Here is a 21,952-nt window from a genome sequence, read left to right as displayed (position 1 = left end):
CACTGTTAACTAATCAAAAAGTTGAGGATAGAGCTTTCCCAAATTGTCTTTTTTTATTTTCTGAATATTAAATTAACCCTTTTGTTTTTCTTTGACCAATACTCAGGAAAGCCTTTTTAAAGAGCCAAGCTTATATCATTGTCAGAGACTTATTTTGTACTACCTGGATTAGTTTTATGGCTTCCATTTTGGAAAGACTTTATACTAGAGTTCAGATTAGAAATGTAGATTTCCCTTCACCTCCAGTTCTGTCAAGCTGCAAAACAATCAGATAGCTTCTGGCCATCTAGAAATCCCTCCTAGGTTGATCCGTGTATAATTTTCTGTATTGACTCTTTTGATGTACTACCTTATGTAAATACATAACTACTTTAAGGCTTAGTAGAATAAGGTCTTTTATGTAAGTCTGCTTGATTTAAGAAAAAACAAAAACATTTACTCCACAGATGACTTGTGAAAAAAAGATGGCAAATAATGGATCTTATTATATACATATAACCAGATAATCACATGCAGGCTTTTTTTTTTTTAAATATATTTTTATTTATTTATTTTCAGCATAACAGTATTCATTGTGTTTGTACCACACCCAGTGCTCCATGCAATCCATACCCTCTCTAATACCCATCACCTGGTTCCCCCAACCTCCCACCCCCCCACCTCTTCAAACCCTTCAGATTGTTTTTCAGAGTCCACAGTCTCTCATTGTTCACCTTCCCTTCCAATTTCCCCCAACTCCCTTCTCCTAACTCCCCATGTCCTCCATGTTATTTGTTATGCTCCACAAATAAGTGAAACCATATGATAATTGACTCTCTCTGCTTGACTTATTTCACTCAGCATAATCTCTTCCAGTCCCGTCCATGTTGCTACAAAAGTTGGGTATTCATCCTTTCTGATGGAGGCATAATACTCCATAGTGTATATGGACCACATCTTCCTTATCCATTAGTCCACTGAAGGGCATCTTGGTTCTTTCCACAGTTTGGCAACCATGGCCATTGGTGCTATAAACATTGGGGTACAGATGGCCCTTCTTTTCACTACATCTGTATCTTTGGTGTAAATACCCAGTAGTGCAATTGCAGGGTCATAGGGAAGTTCTATTTTTAATTTCTCGAGGAATCTCCACACTGTTCTCCAAAGAGGCTGCACCAACTTGCATTACCACCAACAGTGGAAGAGGGTTCCCCTTTCTCCACATCCCCTCCAACACATGTTGTTTCCTGTCTTGCTAATTTTGGCCATTCTAACTGGTGTAAGGTGATATTTCAATGTGGTTTTAATTTGAATCTCCCTGATGGCTAGTGATGATGAACATTTTTTCATGTGTCTGATAGCCATTTGTATGTCTTCGTTGGAGAATTGTCTGTTCATATCTTCTGCCCATTTTTTGATATGATTATCTGTTTTGTGTGTGTTGAGTTTGAGGAGTTCTTTATAAATCCTGGATATCAATCTTTTGTCTGTACTGTCATTTGCAAATATCTTCTCCCATTCCGTTGGTTGCCTCTTTGTTTTCTTGACTGTTTCCTTTGCTGTGCAGAAGCTTTTGATTTTGATGAAGTCCCAAAAGTTTATTTTGGCTTTTGTTTCCTTTGCCTTTGGAGACATATCTTGAAAGAAGTTGCTGTGGCTGATATCGAAGAGATTACTGCCTATGTTCTCCTCTAGGATTCTGATGGATTCCTGTCTCACGTTGAGGTCTTTTATCCATTTTGAGTTTATCTTTGTGTACGGTGTAAGAGAATGGTCAAGTTTCATTCTTCTACATATAGGTGCCCAGTTTTCCCAGCACCATTTATTGAAGAGACTTTTTTCCACTGTATACTTTTTCCTGTTTTGTCAAAGATTATTTGACCATAGAGTTGAGGGTCCATATCTGGGCTCTCTACTCTGTTCCACTGGTCTATGTGTCTGTCTTTATGCCAGTACCATGCTGTCTTGGTGATCACAGCTTTGTAGTAAAGCTTGAAATCAGGTAACGTGATGCCCCCAGTTTTATTTTTGTTTTTCAACATTTCCTTAGCGATTTGGGGTCTCTTCTGGTTCCATACAAATTTTTGGATTATTTGCTCCAGCTCTTTGAAGAATACTGGTGGAATTTTGATTGGAATGACATTAAAAGTATAGATTGCTCTAGGCAGTATAAACATTTTAACAATGTTTATTCTTCCGATCCAAGAGTATGGAATGGTCTTCCATCTTTTTGTGTCTTCTTCAATTTCTTTCATGAGTGTTCTGTAGTTCCTAAGTACAGATCCTTTACCTCTTTGGTTAGGTTTATTCCCAGGTATCTTATGGATCTTGGTGCTATAGTAAATGGAATCGATTCTCTAATTTCCCTTTCTGTATTTTCACTGTTAGTGTATAAGAAAGCCACTGATTTCTGTACATTGACTTTGTATCCTGCCACATTACTGAATTGATGTATGAGTTCTAGTAGTTTGAGGGTGGAGTCTTTTGGGTTTTCCATATAAAGAATCATGTCATCTGCGAAGAGAGAGAGTTTGACTTCTTCATTGCCAATTTGGATACCTTTTATTTCTCTTTGTTGTCTGATTGCTGTTGCTAGGACTTCTAACACTATGTTGAACAAGAGTGGTGAGAGTGGGCATCCTTGTCGTGTTCCTGATCTCAACGGGAAGGCTGCAAGCTTTTTCCCATTGAGGATGATATCTGCTGTGGGTTTTTGATGAAGTTCAGGAATGTTCCCTCTATCCCTATACACATGCAGGCTTTTTAGAGGGAAAAGAAAGAAAATAACCACCATGGGGGCACCTGGGTGGTTCAGTCGGTTAAGCGTCTGCCTTCAGCTCAGATCATGATCTCGGAGTCCTGGGATCGAGCCCCATAGCAGGCTTTCTGCTCAGCAGGGAGCCTGTTTCTCCCTCTCCCTCTGCTGCTCCCCCTACTAGTTCTCTCTCTCTCTCTGTCAAATAAATAAATAAAATCTTTTAAAAAAAGAAAAAAAACACCATGTATTAAGTGCACATCTGTTATGAGAGTGGTGATAAGTCCATTTAGAAACATGTCTTACACTTGTGTCCTCAAAACTCCATGAAAATACTTATTATCCCCATTTTTCACATGAAGAAATTGAGTTTGCAGATATGTCTGAAAATATTGTACCATAAGTTACACTTGCTATATTTTCATTCTTAAAATATATAACTCTTAAAGCATTTGTATCTAGAAGTCAACTCACATACTCTGTTTTGCTTTTGGAGGTTCTTACCTAGTGTATCTTCCACTGTATAATCTGACCTTACAGTCAAAACTTACTACCACTACAAATTCAAATGTTATCAAATTAGGAGAGCCTGTGAATTTAATTCAGTAACATAAATCTGGGAATAACTAGTTGGTTACTTACAGTGTCTTTTATCAAAAATAAAAATAATACTACTCTGTACATTTGCATAGTTCTATAATAGGCTATTCAATGACCTGGATCATTTTTTTTTAGTACTTTCTAAATGGCATTTCTAGAGTCTTGAGACTTTAAAATTGTAGTATACTAACTTGTCTCCTCTAGTACCGTTAATGGTCAGACTTTGGGTGCATCACATCCCTAGCCATGAGAAGCCAACCATCATAGTATTCAGAGTATTAACTTGACATTTTAACCTTATGGATTGATATCTAAATCCCACTTTAGCCAACCAACCAACCAACCAACCAACCAAACCACCCTGGGAAGTTTCCACTCCCGGGACTGGATGGAAAGCAGTAACTGAAGTAACTCCACAGAGACTAGTAACCAAATAATATATATATAATTCCATATCTCTTCAGGGTCTTTGGTAGAATGATCCAATTTATGAAACAGGGTATTTGAAGAATTATTTCCCACTATCGTGAAATGCACATCTTTTCTTCCTTTGAATCTCCCTTTGATCTCCCTTTGAATGTTATAGGACCATATAGTAAGATGTAAGTATAAGGCTATGGTAGCCAGAAATTTTCCACACTGAAGAGTGAAAAGAATGTTCTTTTGGACTCACTATATTTTCTTCAAATGATTACTTTCTGAAAGTATAGTAACATTAAATAAGTAGTTATGAATTTTTAGTTATTTATCCCTAGAATAAATACAAATCCTTCCATATATGTGTGTTTTAGAAATGTTGGTCAAATAAATGAGTTAAAAAACAATAGAAACACAGTTTTGCAACTTCCTAATCACATCCACTTTAGTGAGAAGATGAACATGTAACCCTTAGTCCTCCCCCTTTTCTAGCAGAATCTGGTATAAAAGTGGTAAATTCCCATTCTGAAGAATCTTGCTTATATCTGGCAATTGGTACATATTTCCTACAAAATGAGTCTTGTAATCTAGTTGTAGATAAAATTCCTGTAAAGTATCAAGGCTGTGGAGGTGCAAGACCCAATATGATAGTTGCCAGACATGATCTTTCTTCAGAGAAACTAAATCACTTACAGATAACTTCAAATTTTTGATTTTTGTAATGGAGCTTAGTCTAAAATAATTTGAATATAATTAGTCTTGGAGTATAGAAACTTAGAATCTAGTCATGTATTTATCACCAACTAAATAGTTAATATTGGGCAAATTATTAAACTCTTCAAATGCCCTCATGTTAGAATTAGGAGATTGGTCTCTGATCTTTAGGATATCTGTAGCTTTGAAGCACTATGATTATGAAAGCATGTGCCTTATATTCAAATAATTATATATTGCTAAGATTGTAGTGTTTTGATTTTATATCATATTGTCAGTTTATAGCTACTATGAGAACAGATTTTTGATAAAGAGCATAACATCTACACACAACACTGCTTTGAGGAAATAATTTTTTTTTACATTTACTTATTTATTTTAGAGAGAGGGTGAACATGGGGAGAGGAATAGAGGGTGAGGGAGGTGGAAGGTGAAAAAATCTTAAGCAGACTCCATGCTGAGTGCAGAGCCAGATGCTAGGCTTGATCTTATGACCCTGAGGTCATGACCTGAGGCAAAACCAAGAGTTGGATGCTTAACCAGCTGAGCTACCCAGGTGCCCCGTGGAAATACAATTGATTTTATGACCATCTACTTTATAATAAAGTTTTTGGAGATGTGATTTGGTGTAAAGTATACCATACGTAGAGTAGCAAAGTGCCACTGTGTTTGAAAAACAATACTTTTTGAAGTATTTTTTGCCTTATACATTGTGTGGGGTGCACTACATTTTTGACCAAGTTGATACAAGTGCCACTCACACTTGCTTGCACATTCCAACTATATGTGTCTTCTATTGTCAATGACTCTCTCCGAAGGTAATAAAATATATATATGTAAAGTTCATCAGTCAAATAATTAACCCAAGTATGCTACTAAAACTAAATGAAGTCTTCTCTCATTTATACTTAGGGACACACACGGCTGCACATTTCTTCTATCCATTGAGGCAACGTGGCAAAATAATGTTTCATTGCATGGACGTATTATCAGAGGAACTTTTAAATGGGTAAATGAGTAAGATAGTTTTAAAAACTTACCATAAGAAAGGGTGACCTAGATGCTTTGTCTCCTGGCTTTTACAGGAAGTGTATAATACTACATTTAGCTAACAGAAGATAAGATGAAGTTGACAAACTAAATATGACTAAGGCAAACACAATCTCAGTAGTCTTTTAAGATACATATGCTACCACAGCAAAGCAAGAAGTGAGCCTTTCTAACCAGATTCCAAGCATATTCTGTCATATTACTGTGGTTATGAATCTTTTTATATCATGAGGAGGGCATGGTATACTTGAAATGTACTTTGTATCCGAGTAGATGATAGTCTTCTAAAAGGTTAATTGCTGCAAAAAAGGGGAGAAATTGAATCTTAGATAACCACTATAGTCCAGTTGTTGCATGAAAATCTTTTCCTCTATTAAAAGAAGTCAGATGAAACCTTTTACTTTCTTGAAATCAGTTTCTTGGTTAATATTTTAAATTTACGTCACAAAATGGGTTTCTGTCTGCTGTATTTATTTTGACCTTCACAGTAGTTATGTAGGTGATGTTTTAATAAACCAACTTTAAAAATAAATTAATTGAATCTAAGAGTATATGGGACTTGTCAAAACACAAATTGTTAGAGCTATCACTGAGCTGTTTCATGTTGGAAGAAGAGGAATATGAATATATTACAAATACTCATGAAAGGGGCACCTGGGTGGCTCAGTGGGTTAAGCCTCTGCCTTTGGCTCAGGTCATGATCTCAGGGTCCTGTGATCAAGACCAGCATCGGGCTCTCTGCTCAGTGGAGAGCCTGCTTCCCACTCTCTCTCTGGCTGCTGCTCTGCCTACTTGTGATCTCTTTCTCTCTGTGTCAAATAAATAAATAATATCTTTTAAAAAAATATTCATGAAAAAGTCTTCTAAAAGTTCTACAGATGTTGTCATGCTGAAATCTGTTTACACTTCTGCTTTATAATTCTAAAACAAACAAAAAAAAACAATGTTTTCTTCAGTTTACATTATTTTACTCAATTGTCAAACCCTTAAGAATAATGTGATGTGTATAAGATCATATTGTAGGGTCCTGGGGTATAAAGATAAATAAAATATCATCAGTCTGCCAAGAAGCTAAAACTAAAATCTAAATATACATTATTTCTGCATATGTTGTTTGATTTTATACCACGAACAACACATTGTGCTCATTGAAAAAAAAATGAGGGGGCGCCTGGGTGGCTCAGTGGGTTAAAGCCTCTGCCTTTGGCTCAGGTCATGATCCCAGGGTCCTGGGATCGAGCCCTGCATTGGGCTCTCTGCTCAGTGGGGAGCCTGCTTCCTCCTCTCTCTCTGCCTGCCTCTCTGCCTACCTGTGATCTCTGTCAAATAAATAAATAAATAATCTTAAAAAAAAAATGAGGAAACTAAGACTCAGGGAAGATAAATAAATTAACTACTATCTTTTAACTCTTAAATCCAGAATCAAGAATCATAATTTAAATGTCTGAGTTTTTTATGGGTAAATAAACTTTCTACTATATAATTCACTTACACAGATTGTTGATATTACAGATATTTATAGAATATATTGGTTTTATATATAAACTTTTTAAGAAAATATAACAAATTAAATGCCATTTTAGCCCCTCCCCCCATAAAAATGGAGAAACCAAGGTTCAGAATTAATTTTATAAAAGAGTAAGAATTAGTTCATCCAGAATGAACCAAGGATTTAAAATATCTAATTAAATCTGGCTTTTTATCTAAAGATTTTACTTAAGGAATCACATTTAATAAATAATATATTAATAGTCAATAAATATTGAATTTTACTGAGTATCTATTATGTCTAAGAACCGTGACATTTGTTGGGAGGGGTGCAAAGGGATAAAAAAATACAATAAAAACTTTAACTTAAAGAAGCATTCAGTTGCACTATATTGAATATTGTTTGTACAGTTCAACAAATCTTGACTATCATTAGTTGTATTCTTAAAACATTGTATGAATTTCATCACTGAAAGTAAAATTTCTTAGGAGGCCACTTTGATATGCAAAAATTATTATAAGAGAGCAGTACATATTAAACATTATTTTTTAAAAAAGAGTAGGTGACTTTATCTTTAACTGTGGGCATAGCTTTCTCTGATTGTACCTTTTTCTGATGACTGAATTTAAATGGTTATTAGAGCAAAGAACATATTGTCTGACTTTGTCAGTTCTTTCTTGACCTCTCCTTTTCTTTTAAACTTTCTATGTAAAATGCAATCTGGGCATGGAGTGAAAAAGAAATTCTAGTACCTTCACCTTAACTAAAAACTCTTATTGTAAGGGAAGTTAATAAATCCAACACTGTTGACATTGTCTTTCTAATGACAAATATCTCTCCATGTGGAAACTGCAGAATCCATATTAAGTCACAGTGGTTAGATAGATCAGTAAATTATGTGCCATCTATTTGAGTACTGTAGTTTACTGCCAGAATTCATCGTGATATTCAGACAAAAAGTTTAATTAAGTACCTTTAGAAACCAAGCAACAATCAAATATTATTTATTAATATTATCTGAGGCACTCTGGAGAATATAAAGAACTATAAAGCAAAATCTTGTCCTTCAAAAAAACGTAGAGTCAGTTTTCTAGGCACAATGACACTATGTAATTATTTCCAGAAAAAGCTTCGACTTCACTCCTGTAAGCGCATGCCATTCTTCACATGGAGAGGTGGACTTTATTTCTCTTCTCTTTGATCCTTGCCTGGTTTTGATAAAGAGAATGCAACAGATAAGATATTCTGGGGCTATGGAGCCCAAATGTTAAAAGGATTGGCAGCTTCCACTTCTGTCTCTTGGAATTTAGCCCCTTCCTAAAGGAAAGTCTAAGGTAGATTACTGAATGATTAGAGATTGTGATGGATCCTGGGGTTGTAAGCCAGACCTCCTCACATTTCTCATCTTCTGTACTCTCTGGATCATCTGAGCTTAAATCCCATCCAAAAGATGAAATGTTTATCTGCATCTTTTCTGCTATTATCCTTTATATGAAAATAAAAACACTGAAAATTGATTTAAAAACCACTCTCTCTTTCATTAATATATGATAATAACATCAGATCCCTGAGTACCTCAATTTCCTATATCAAAGTCTATTTTTAAAATGGGTAACTTTTTTCCCCATTTAAATAAAATTTCTCCCTAATTCTATAATCTAGGAAGCTCCAATTATCAGAGCGGTATATATGGAGAGGTCCAAGCCTTTGAAATTAATCTCCCAATCTAATAAAAACTCAAATTTTAACTCCCATTTTCAAATGCAACAAAAAGTTGTCTTAAGAAAAGCCAAAATACATCCATTTTAACTGCCATTTAAGGATACAGCTTATAGTAAAACAGTTTAAATATGGAAGAATTCAGAGAGCACTGTACTCACACACTGTACTTCTGTCTTCTAGAAGAAGCAAATCATCCAACAAAGGATGATGAGAAAATTCACTGCAATGAATTAAGGGAACATACATAAGATGGTATCAAAGGTGGGATAGAAATGGCAGAATAGGACGTAAACCTTCTATGTTTTGGACAAGAAAAAATAATACAACCAAATAAGTGTCTAAATATCAGGGAAAATTACATAGAATAAGCTAATTTCTAAAAGTATATACACTAAAGTATACTAAAAGTGTATATACTTCCTGCTCAGTAGGGAGTCCCCTTCTTTCTCTCTCTCTCTATGTGCTCTCTCACTTGCTCTCAAAAATAAATAAAATCTTTACCAAAAAAAAAAAAAAAAGAATAATTGACAAGGAAAAATATCACATCTGTAGTATCTCTACTAAAAATGCAGGAAACCAATCATGAGGAAGCACTGAGCAAACCCAGTTGAGGGAAGCATACAAAACAAAGGATTACATGTTATATGATCCCGTTTCTAGAACAAGATTATGGTAATGAGAACAGATAAATTGTTGCCAGGTTAAGATTAAAAGGAAGGGTATTGCCATCAAGGGGGTAATACAATGAGGTGTCCATGTAATGATGAACCGATTCTGTACGTTGAATGTGATGATGGTTACTTAAATCTACACCTGCAACAAAATTTAATAGAACATACAGTGTAATGGAAAAGAAAACTCCCATCATAAGACAAAATAAAGATTAAATACTTAGGAAAAAGCTTAGTAAGATAGTATAGCAACTTACAAGGGGAGATATTTGAAAATAACCAGAAAAAGAAACAAAAGCAAATTTAGAGAGTATGTTCTTCCATATGACAACATAACATTAAAAAATGGCAAATATCTCCAAGTTAATATAAAATTTCAATAAAATAATGATTTTTGGATATACATAAATGATACTAAAATAAGTATGGGATGAACATTCAGAAAAGTTAGGAAGGCCCTAAAAGTTACCCCAGTGAGGGGTAACTAGGGCTGCTGAAAATGTAGTTTAGAGTGCCAAAAATCATAGTATGAAACTGACACATAAATAGACAAGTGAAAATTACAAGAAAATTCAAAAATAGATTCCAGTATATAATAAAATTTTAGTAATATGAAGAAAGTCATATCTCACACCACATGGGAGGGAGGAGAAGCATTAAGGACAAGTGTTGGGACCATTAGATAGCAGTTTGGAAAAACATAAACAGGGAACCATACTTCAAATCACTCTCCCACAAAAGCTCCAGAGGGATCAGAGAACTAAATGTCCAAAAAGAAAACCATGCAAGAACCATAAGAAAACAGAGGAAAACCTCTAATTGTGACAGCTTTACTAAAAGAAAAAAAAAAAAACCTATTTACTCAAACAAGAGCAAAACAATAAATAAATAATAATAAAGAAAAAACTTATTCCATTATATATACAGTGACAACATGGGCAAAAACAAAAGACAAATCACAAGTTAGAAGAAAATATTTGTAATATATATACAAAAGATAAAAGGCTAATCTCCTTAACATTCTGAAGAACTCTAAAATTCCAGATAACCAAACATCTGATAGAAAAATGGGGGAGAAAAAACCATGAACAGATATTTTTTAAATGTGCATAAAAATGGTACTTAAATGTATAAAAATACTCAACTTCATGTATAATAAGATAAATAAAATTAAAACTGTGCTTAATATTATTTATTATCTATCAGATGTGAAAAAAAAAACATCAGAACTCTTGAAGCGTCTTTGGGGAAATCTTTGTATTTTATTCTTTGCTGGTGGAATTCATAACAGAACACCTTTTATAGAAGTCTTTATACTCAACAAAGCTATGTATTCACATGTATATATAATGTTCTTACATATAATAATATAGTTATAGTGTATGTAATATCATGTATCTACACACATACACATACACACACACACACACGTATATGTATATTTTCTAGTTTTGTTCACTGAAAGGGACTGGAAGCAAAAAAACGCCAAGGAAAATAGGCACATTTATATCTAGACTGAAAGGTTTCCCACCAGATAAATTCATAAAGAAAAATGAAAATCCATGAATGCATAATGGTATTTTAAAAGAGGGAAAGTTAGGAGGGGGGAGAAAAGGGAGGGGGCGAGAAGAAGACAGGGAGAAAGAAATGAATGAAGAAAGAATGGAAGAGAGGGAGAAGTGAAGGAAGAAAGACTAACACACCTAGAAAATCAGAAAGCATTAAGATATCTCATTCAGGAAAGATCAACAATAGATACTAAATCATTGGATACAGTTAGTTGTGGAGGAGGCTATTCACAAGATTTCAAAGCATCAATTCATGTATTATTTATTACAAAGGGTAAAAACTGCTTTTGAAATGAAGATAGGCAATAAAGTGAATATCACAATAAACTGAGTGAAATGAGTATTTTGGTTTCCCAGTGCATATAAAACTTGTGTTTCTACTATATCCCATTAAGTGTATAATAGCATTATGTGTAAAGAAAACAGTGTAAATACCTTAATTTAAAAACACTGTTAAAAAAACCTAATCCTTATCCGATCTTTCAGTGATTTGTAATCTGTTTTCTGATGGAGAGTTGTGCCTCAGTATTGATGAGTGCTGACTGATCAGACTGAAATTTGGGGTGGTTGTGGCAGTTTCTTAAAATGAGATAACAATGAAGTTTGCCTCCTTAATTGAATCTTCCTCTCATGAACTATTTCTGTGTAGTATATGATGCTGTTTGATAGCATTTTACCCAAAGAATTTTTTTTTTCAAAATTTCAGTCAATGCTCTGTGTTACCATTCATTTATCAGCTAAGTTTTTGTAATGCCTTAAATCTCTTGTCATTTCATCAGTCTTTATAGCATTTTTATCAGGAGTAGATTTCTTCTCAAGAAACCACTTCCTTTGCTTATCTATAAGAATCACTCCTTATCTGTCGAAGCTTTATCATGAGATTGCAACAATTCAGTCACATCTTCAGGCTCCACCTCTAATTCTAGTTCTCTTGCTGTTTCCACCACGTCTACAGTTACTTCCTCCAGTGAAGTCTTGAACCTCACAAAATCATCCAGGAAGGTTGGAATCAACTTCTTCCAAACTCTAGTCAATATTGATATTTTGATTCACACATGTTTTTACTGGCACCTAGAATGGTGAATTCTTTCCAGAAGTTTTTTTTTTTTTTTAAGATTTTATTTGTTTATTTGACAGAAATCATATTAGTAGGCAGTGAGGCAGGCAGAAGTGGGTGGGGAAAGCAAGCTCCCCGCTGAGCAGAGAGCCCGACCCGGGGCTCCATCCCAGGACCCCAGGACCATGACCTGAGCTGAAGGCAGAGGCTTTAACCCACTGTGCCACCAGTTGCCCCTTTCCAGAAGTTTTCAGTTTACTTTGCCCAGGTTTAAATCAGAGGAATCACTATCTATGGTAGCTATAGCCTGATGAAATCTATTTCTTTAATAATAAGACTTGAAAGTTAAGGGGCGCCTGGGTGACTCAGTGGGTTAAAGCCTCTGCGTTAGGCTCGGGTCATGGCCCCAGGGTCCTGGAATCAAGCCCCGCATCAGGCTCTCTGCTCAGCAGGGAGCCTGCTTCCTCCTCTCTCTCTCTGCCTGCCTCTGCCTACTTGTGATCTCTGTCTGTCAAATAAATAAACAAAATCTTAAAAAAAAAAAAGACTTGAAAGTTAAAATTATACCTTGATCCAAGGGCTACAGAAATGAATGTTGTGTGAGCAGGCGTGAAAGTGGCATTAATTTTGTTGATCCCTACATCAGAACCCTTGTGTGACCAGGTGCATTATCAGTGAGCAGTAACATTTTGAAAGGAATCTATTTTTCTGAACATTAGGTCACACCTGTGAGCTTAATATATTCTATAAACCATGTTGTAAACATAGGTGCTGCCATCCAGGCTTTGCAGTTCCACTTATAGAGCAGAGTCTCTCTGTAGAGTAGATTTAACATAATTCGTCAGGGCCCTAGGATTTTTGGAATGGTCCATGAGCATTGGCTTCAACTTTGTTATTAAGTCACCTACTGGCTTAGCCTTATCAAAAGAATCACCCTCTTCTTTGAAGCTTGGAAGCCAGGCATTGACTTTTCCTCTTTAGCTGTGAAAGTCCCAGATGGCATCTTCTTCTAATGGAAGTCTATTTCATCTACATTGAAAATTTATTGTTTGTGGTTGCCTCCTTCATTCATTATCTTAGCTGGATCTTCGGATAACTTGCTGCAGCTTCGAATCAGCACTTGCTGCTTTATCTTATACTTTTATATTATGGAGAAGGCTGCTTTTCCTAAAACCTCATGAACCAACTTCTGCTAGCTTAAAACTTTTCTTCTGCAGCTTCCTCACTTTTCTCAGCTATCATGGAATTGAACAGAGCTAGGGCCTTGCTCTGGATTAGATTTTGGCTTAAGAGAATATTATGGCTGGTTTGATCTTCTATCCGGACCACCCCGACTTTCTCCATATCAGCAATTAGGCTGTTTTGCTTTCTTATCACTTGGGTGTTCACTGGAGTAGTACTTTTAATTTCCTTAAAGAATTTTCCCTGGCAGCCACAACTTGATCTCACTGTTCAGCACAAGAGCTCTAGCTTTTGGCCTGTCTTAGCTTTCAACATGCCTTCGTCACTAAGCTTAATCATTTTTAACTTTTAGTTTAAAGTGAGAGATGTGCAACTGTTATTTTCACTTGAACAGTTAGAGTCCAATCAATGTAAGAGTATTAACGGGCCTAATTACAATATTGTTATATCATAGGGAATAGGGAGTCCTAAGAAAAGGAGGGAAACAAGGTAATAGCCAGTTGGCTTAACAGTCAGAACACACATAATATTTACCCATTAAATTTGCCACCTTATATAGGTGCAGTTCTTGGCACCCCAAAACAATTACAATGGTAACATCAAAGATCACTGAAAACAGATCACCATAACACATACACTAATCATTAAAAATTTAAGATATTGCAAGAATTCCAACATGTGTCAGAGAAACGAACTGATCAAATGCTGCTGCAAAAGTGGCACTGGTAGACTTACTAAATGCAGTACTTCCACAAACTTTCAGTTTGTAAAAATGCAGTATCTGTGAAGCACAATAAAAGGAAGTGTGCCTATAAATGCTGGTTCAGTAACTGGCTGTTGGCATGGAAAATAATGAATCTTCACCATTTCCTCTTCCTATGCACAAAACTTAACCTCAAAATGTACCACAGGCCTAAAAGTAAAATTTTAGCTATAAAACTTCTAGAGGATGGAGCACCTGGGTGGCTCAGTGGGTTAAGCCTCTGCCTTCGGCTCAGGTCATGATCTCAGGGTCCTGGGATCGAGCCCCACGTCGGGCTCTCTTCTCAGCAAGGAGCCTGCTTCCTCCTCTTTCTCTCTCTGCCTGCCTCTCCGCCTACTTGTGAACTCTCTCTGTCAAATAAATAAATATAATCTTAAAAAAAATAAAAAATAAATAAAACTTCTAGAGGAAACAGAAGAAAATAGATGTACCTTTGTGTTATACAAAGATTTCTTAGGACACAAAAAACTTAAACTATATAAAAAACAAATTGGACAATGTCAAGTTTACAACTTTTGTTCTTTGAAGGAAACATCTTAGAATACAAATAGACAAATCAGAGATTGGCTAAAGTTAATTGCATAACAAAGGTGAACAGATTTGGATTTACAATATATTAAACACTCAACTGAACAAGGAGAAGACAGTTCAATTAAAAGATGGGCAAAAGGAGTTAAACAGACACTAAACAAAATAGGTTATGAAAGTGAGCAATACGTTTATGAAAAAATGTTCAGCACTAGTGATCATTCGGAAAATACAAAATAAAAGTGCACTAAGCTGGGGCACCTGGGTGGTTTAGTTGTTAGGCCTCTGCCTTTGGTTCAAGTCATGATCCCAGGTTTGCTTGGATCCAGCCCTGCATCAGGCTTCCTGCTCAATGGCGAGCCTGCTTCTCTCTCTTCCAGTCCCCTGGCTTGTGTTCCCTCTCTCACTGTCTCTCTTTCTGTTAAATAAATAAAATCTTTAAAGACAAAACAAAACAAAACAAAACCACAAACTCATTATCTAAAATCAGAAATAATGACAATACTAGGTATTGCTAAGAATGTGGAGTCTTCCACTCCAAAACTGCTAGAACTCATATAGGAATTCAGTAAAAGTGTCAGGATATAAAATCAAATTACAGAAATCAGTTGCATATCTGTACACCAACAAGACAGAAGAAAAAGAAATGAAGGAGTCAATCCCATTTACAATTGCACCCAAAACCATAAGATACCTCAGGATAAATCTAACCAAAGGGGCAAAGAATCTATATTCAGAAAATTATAGAGTACTCATGAAAGAAATTGAAGAAGACACAATGAAATGGAAAAACGTTCTATGCTCATGGATTGGAAGAACAAATATTGTGAAAATGTCTATGCTACCTAAAGCAATCTACACATTTAATGTAATCCCTATCAAAAGCGCATCCATTTCTTTCAAAGAAATGGAACAAATAATCCTAAAATTTATATGGAACCAGAAAAGACCTCAAATAGCCAGAGGAATATTGAAAAGGAAAGCCAAAGTTGGTGGCATCACAATTCCAGACTTCAAGCTCTAGTACAAAGCTGTCATCATCAAAACAGTATGGTACTGGCACAAAAACAGACACATAGATCAATGGACCAGAATAGAGAGCCCAGAAATAGACCCTAGCTCTATGGTTAACTAATCTTTGACAAAGCAGGAAAGAATGTCCGATGGAAAAAAGATGGTCTCTTCAACAAATAGTGTTGGGAAAATTGGACAGCCACATGCAGAAGAATGAAACTGGACCATTTCCTTACACCATGAAAGACCTCAATGTGAGACAGGAATCCATCAAAATCCTTGAGGAGAACACAGACAGCAACCTTTTCGACCTTAGCCTAAGCAACTTCTTCCTAGAAACATCACCAAAGGCAAGGGAAGCAAGGGCAAAAATGAACTATTGGGACTTTAAGATCAAAACCTTTTGCACAGCAAAGGAAACAGTCAACAAAACCAAAAGACAACTGACAGAATGGGAGAAAATATTTACAAATGACCTATCAGGTAAAGGGATAAAGGGGCACATACACCCGAATGTTTATAGTAGCAATGTCCACAATAGCCTAACTATGGAAAGAGCCTGGATGTCCATCCACAGATGAATGGATAAAGAAGATGTGGTTTATATACAAAGGAATACTATGCAGCCATCAAAATCCCCCAAAATCTTGCCATTTGCAATGACGTGGATGGAACTGGAGGGTATTATGCTAAGCAAAATAAGTCAGTTAGAGAAAGACAATTATCATATGGTCTCTCTGATATGAGGGATTTGAGAGGGTGGGGGTTTGTGGTAGGAAGAGAGGGAAGGGAAGGACAAAAGAAACAAGATGGGGCTGAGGAAGGAGACAAACCATAAGAAACTCTTAATCTCAGGAAACAAACTGAGGTTGCTGGAGGAGAGAGGGGTGGGAAGGATAGGGTGGCTGGGTGATGGACATTGGGGAGGGTCCCCTGAAACAAATAATACATTTTATGTTAATTTTAAAAATTTAAAAATTAAAAAAAAAGAATCTGGAATCTTCATATATTGCTGTTGGGAATATAAAACTATACTACCACTTTCAAAAAAGATGGTTAACTTTTTAAAATAATGAACGTAATCCTTATATGATGCAGCAATTTAATCTCTGGGTATATACTCAAGAAATAGGAAACATACATCCACAGAGAAACTTTCTGTGACTATTTACAACAGCATTATTTCTAATAGTCAAAACTTAAAAACAACCAAAATGTCAATCATTATGTGATAGATAAATACAGTGTGGTATATGCATAGAAGGGAATATTACCAAGCAATAAAAAGAAACAAATTCTGACTCAACATTCAACAGCATGGATGATTTATAAAAATATTATCTTAAGTAGAACGAGGCAAACATAAACTACTATAATGCATATGATTTCATTTATAGGAAATTTCTAGAAAAGGCAAAATTTATAAATTAGGAAAACATATGAATCATTGCCTGTTTCCAAAATGGAAGTGGGGATAGATTGCAAAATTTCAGGAAAGATATTTTGGGATCATTAAGTATTTTAAAACTCACTTACAGTAATGACTGAACAACTGCATACATTTTGTGAAGCTCCTCTAACTATAAATTTATAGCATGTAAATTTTATGATGTGTAACTAAAAGTAAGATTTAGCTCAATAAACCTGTCCATTAATGTGTTCCTCAAACATTTCTAAGTTTATAACAAATAAATTTTCCCACATGGCAAAAATCAGTCAACACAATTTAATGCATACCACAAATGTATCTGTAAAAAAGTTTGCCTTGCAAACATAAAAGAAAATGTATCATGTTATCCCCTACATTCAAGTGACTTAAAATATTATTTTCACTATGGACCTTATTGTTTTAATCCTCTCCAGGTGGAAGAAATTTACTCTTAGCGCGCATCTTCTATATGATTAGTACTGGTTTAGATGCTATACATGCATTATTAAATTGAAATAGATAAAAAAGAACATGCAAGATACAATATGCATTATATGTATGGCCTCAGAATATTAACGAATCTGTTCGTGGTTAGACACTGAAGAGGAAGAAAAACTGGAATGTGAGCTAAGGCTTCAAAGTATGTGGTTTTTCTTTGTTTTGGCTTTATTCCCCTTAAATATGAGAATTGAGATCCCCTTGTTCAAAAGTTTAACAATTAGGACTGAGAACTGAGACTATTTTTATTGATATGGCTTAACTATTTACTTCAGGAAATTATTATAAACCAAATTGTCTGGCAAATTGTTTGCTTCTGGACAGAAATCTCTCCTATTAGGACAATAATATATTGTTCACCTGGTCAGACAATTCATTTTTCACACACCAATTTATTAGTCTCCTTGAAGACTCTGGATGCTGGGTACTCTAATACTAAACAGTTACAGCACAGATTTTCCTCAACTGAGTTAACTTCATGCCTAGAAAGTTCCATCTAAACCATTCTAGGAAATATCCCCCCCCAAGCCTTGTAAATACTATCCACTGACTGCCCTCTTTAAGAAACTAATACTGGGACGCCTGGGTGGCTCAATGGATTAAAGCCTCTGCCTTTGGCTCAGGTCATGATCCCAGGATCGAGCCCGCATTGGGCTCTCTGCTCAGCAAGGAGCCTGCTTCCTCCTCTCTCTCTGCCTACTTGTGATCTCTGTCTGTCAAATAAATAAATAAAATCTTTTAAAAAAAATAAATAAAAATAAAATCTTTAAAAAAAAAAAAGAAAGAAACTACTAATACTTTATCAGTTCTGCCTTTCTGCAGTAGGCAGTCCTTGTGGGACAAACTTTGGCTTAGGTCCTCCATTTAAAATGTTATGATAATTTTCCTGTGGATTTTTTTGTGGGGGATGCAGGTTTTTTTTGGGGGGGGGGTTGGTCTGTCAGAGTGTGATTCAGGAATGGATCCTATTTCCAAAACTTCCACCCACTGGGTTTGTTGGGTCTGCAGTTGCAGACAACCCACCATTAGAGGGAGAGCCTGAGCCATGAGGTACAGCAACAACATAATCAACCATTGCAATCCTTTTGTGATTATTCCCTGTTAAAGTCTGTGTCTGCTCCAGGTCAGATTCCAGCTTTAAAAAAAAAATTATTCATATTCAGTTTAACTTTAAGATCTATTTTTCTTTCTTTTCTCTTTCTTTCTTTCTTGTTTTTTAGATTTTATTTTATTTATTTATTTGACAGAGAGAGACACAGCGAGAGAGGGAACACAAGCAGGGGGAATGAGAGAGGGAGAAGCAGGCTTCCTGCAGCCAGAAAGCCCATCTCGTGGCTGGATCCCAGGACGTTGGGATCATGACCTGAGCCGAAGCAGACGCTTAACAACTGAGCCACCCAGGCGCCCCAAGATCTATTTTTCTAAGTGACAAAATTTTACCAAAGATAATTTAAAATTATCTGTAGCCACTTTGGGAAACTTCCGACACAAATTGTTCATTTGAGAGGTGTTTTAAAACAAAAAGGGAATAAAATTCCAAACATCTAGTGATGCCCATTTTTGTAAATTTGTATGAGGAAGCTTCTAAAATAATTTTAGATAACAACTTTGCATCCTTAAAATTTCCCTTGCACAAAATGAGTCAAATCTGCAAAAATTTTAAAACTTGTTCTCTCAGATTCTTCCACAGTGTTACTTGAAACTAACACCCTTTAAACTACTCTTGCTTCTCCCTGTTATATGCCCCTTTATGCATTCTATCTACACTCCTCTTTGCGACCCATTTTCCTTAGTTTGGCTTGCCCAAAACTCACAAAGATAAATTGTCTCTAAAGTTAATGCCCCCCCCAAAAAAAAAATCTTAAAAAAAAAAGGAAAAAGGGCACCTGGGTAGTTCTCTTGGTTAAGCGTCTGCCTTCAACTCAGGTCATGATCTCAGGGTCCTGGGTTCAAACCCCATGCTGGGTTCCCTGCTCAACAGAGAATCTGTTGCTCTTCTCCGTCTGCTCCTCCCCCTTGCTCATGCTCACTCGCTCTCTCTCTCTCTATCAAATAAATAAAAACAATTTTTTAAAAAGTTCTTATTAATGCCAATTTGGAACAGACAAACCCATTATGATTGACTTTAAGCCCTGGTCCAGGCTGAGCTCAGAGCCATTGTTAAAACTCTAAAGCTAGGGGCACCTGGGTGGCTCAGTCGGTTAAGTGCCCAACTCTTGAATTTAGCTCAGGTCATGATCTCAGGGTGATTAGACAGAGCCCAGTTTGGGGCTCCAGGCTCAGTGCGAAGTCTGCTTAAGATTCTCTCTCCCTCTCTCTCTGCCCTCCTCGCTGCTTGTACTCTCTGTCGCTCTCTCTCTCAAATAAATAAACCTTTTTAGAGAATCTCTAAAGCTAGGTAATATAGAAAGAAAGTTACAGATCAATGTAGAATAGATCTAGAAATACATAATCAAAGATTCCCGGGTCTGTATCAGTTGGTTCATATGTTATTAGGAACCTCATATGTAAAACCTTACATGGGAAGGGAAAAATGAAGATGTCCTAACAGACCCAGATTTGTTTAATTTTTATTTTGCACATGCATATTCCATTGTTACAGCATCATTCATTGAAAAAACCACTTTCAGTATTGAATTGCCTTTGACCTTCGTAAACAAACAAAAAAAGAACAGTTGGTGATATTTATGTTGGTCTGTTTCTACTCTATTCTGTTTATCTGTGTGTCTGTATTTTCATCAATACAATACTCCCTTGATTAGTATAGATTTATAGTTTAAAAGAACAAAACACTTCTAAACCTAGCTTTCCCTTGCATTAAAACCCCCCAAATTTTAACTTATTGAAGCTTTTGTAAATAATGTTTGCTGATTTAGTTTCCCTGTGCCTGATTTCCTTACGTGAAAATTAGTTGTTAAGGTTAACCTGCGTTCCCAAAATGTACTGAGTAAAGCTGGACCAAGACAAACCATCCTTTACTTCAGAAGATGAGCAGGAACATATTGAAAACATTTTCAAGCAATGCTAGGACCATACGGTAGGGGGAAGGGAAGAAGAGAAAAGTAGCCATTGTGGGGCGTTGTGAGAAAAGGAGGTGGGTGTAATTTAGTGTGTGCAATATGGACAAGAAGAGAAATAGTACCGTGCTAAAATATTTTACTCCCTTGACATCTTCTCTCTTCCAAGGTTAATCTATTGACATGTAACCTAGCAAGTTCTAAGTGTAGAAGAACGTAAAACACATAGGAAGCAACAATTTTTTAGAGTAACGTATTACTCTAATTTTTTAGAGTAATTTTTCTTATGTAAAAAAGACCCATGAAATAGAAAAGCTGTCTAAGTTTTTAAATGGTGCTTTTTCTACAAACATAGCAAGCAGATTGCAGAGCTAAAGTCCTTCTGTTCCAATGATAAACGTCCCTTTACAGAGATTTGGCTCCCAGATGGCCATTCTATCTCCATCACCTACTCCCCCTCTAAAGAAATAATACTAGCTGCTGATTTTTTTTCCTCTAACCTGAATATATTTAGCTGTCTTTTGCAGTACTTCACATTGAGAGTATAACTCTAAGTCAAGCTAGAACAGTCTCATCTCATTCATTTTGCATGAGTCACTCCTATTTTTTTTAAATCTTAAGGCAATTTGGAAATATTTTTACAATTGTTACACTCTTATAATAAAAGATTTTGTAATAGTTGTCAAAAAAAATTGCAAGTGTTCTGTCTTTCTTTTTCTTTCTTTTAACCCTATTCTCCTAAATTAACACAGCTTGAGTCTAAGCACAGACTATTTCTGCTGGGTTAATATCTTCAATCTGGACAAATTCAGTCCCAGCACAGACTTTTTCTCGCTTTTTGGGCAATTCTTTAAGAAGACACTGGCCTCTGGGATTCTAGGATTTTTCAATTGACCTAATGTTAAAATCAATGTATGTTTGAGAGCCACTGGTTATGGATTCTGTTTAAGTGCTGAATCTTAAACGTGCTATATGTGTATGCATTTCCTGAGATGCTTCTGTCATGGCAAGCTGAGTACATACCTAATCTCATTGATTTTAAAACTCTGTGCAGGCATCACAAAATGGCCAAATAAAATACATCACAGGGCTGTAAAACTCCAGTAGTCTACAGTTTGTAGCTCTTACAGAATGGTCCCATTACCATTAGAATTTAAAGGTCATGAAAGATTCAGCCCACCTGAAATATATAATTGGATCAAGAGACCTTTATTTGTTTAGATGTTCTCTATCTTCAGAAGTTTTTCCTGTTCCTTTCTTTCTTGTTTTTTTTTTCCTTTCAGTTCTTCCTTCTTTCCTTTTCCCTCCCTTCCTTCCTATTTTCCATGTCTTTCTCTATAGAAAAGAAACTACAAAAAACACATTTGTAGTTCTAAATGGCATGTTACTGGCTCTTTTAAGTACATAGAGATGTCACTATACGTTATGTTCTGATGACATGTTCACACATTCAAAACTGGATATTTTAAACCAGAGAAGAAATTAGAGTCAGTTCGGTA

The sequence above is a fragment of the Enhydra lutris genome, unplaced genomic scaffold, assembly GCF_002288905.1.
Source record: "Enhydra lutris kenyoni isolate GAN:26980312 unplaced genomic scaffold, ASM228890v2 scaffoldscaffold1, whole genome shotgun sequence".
NCBI classification, from domain to species: domain Eukaryota; kingdom Metazoa; phylum Chordata; class Mammalia; order Carnivora; family Mustelidae; genus Enhydra; species Enhydra lutris.
Note: the sequence above shows the minus strand (reverse complement) of the source record.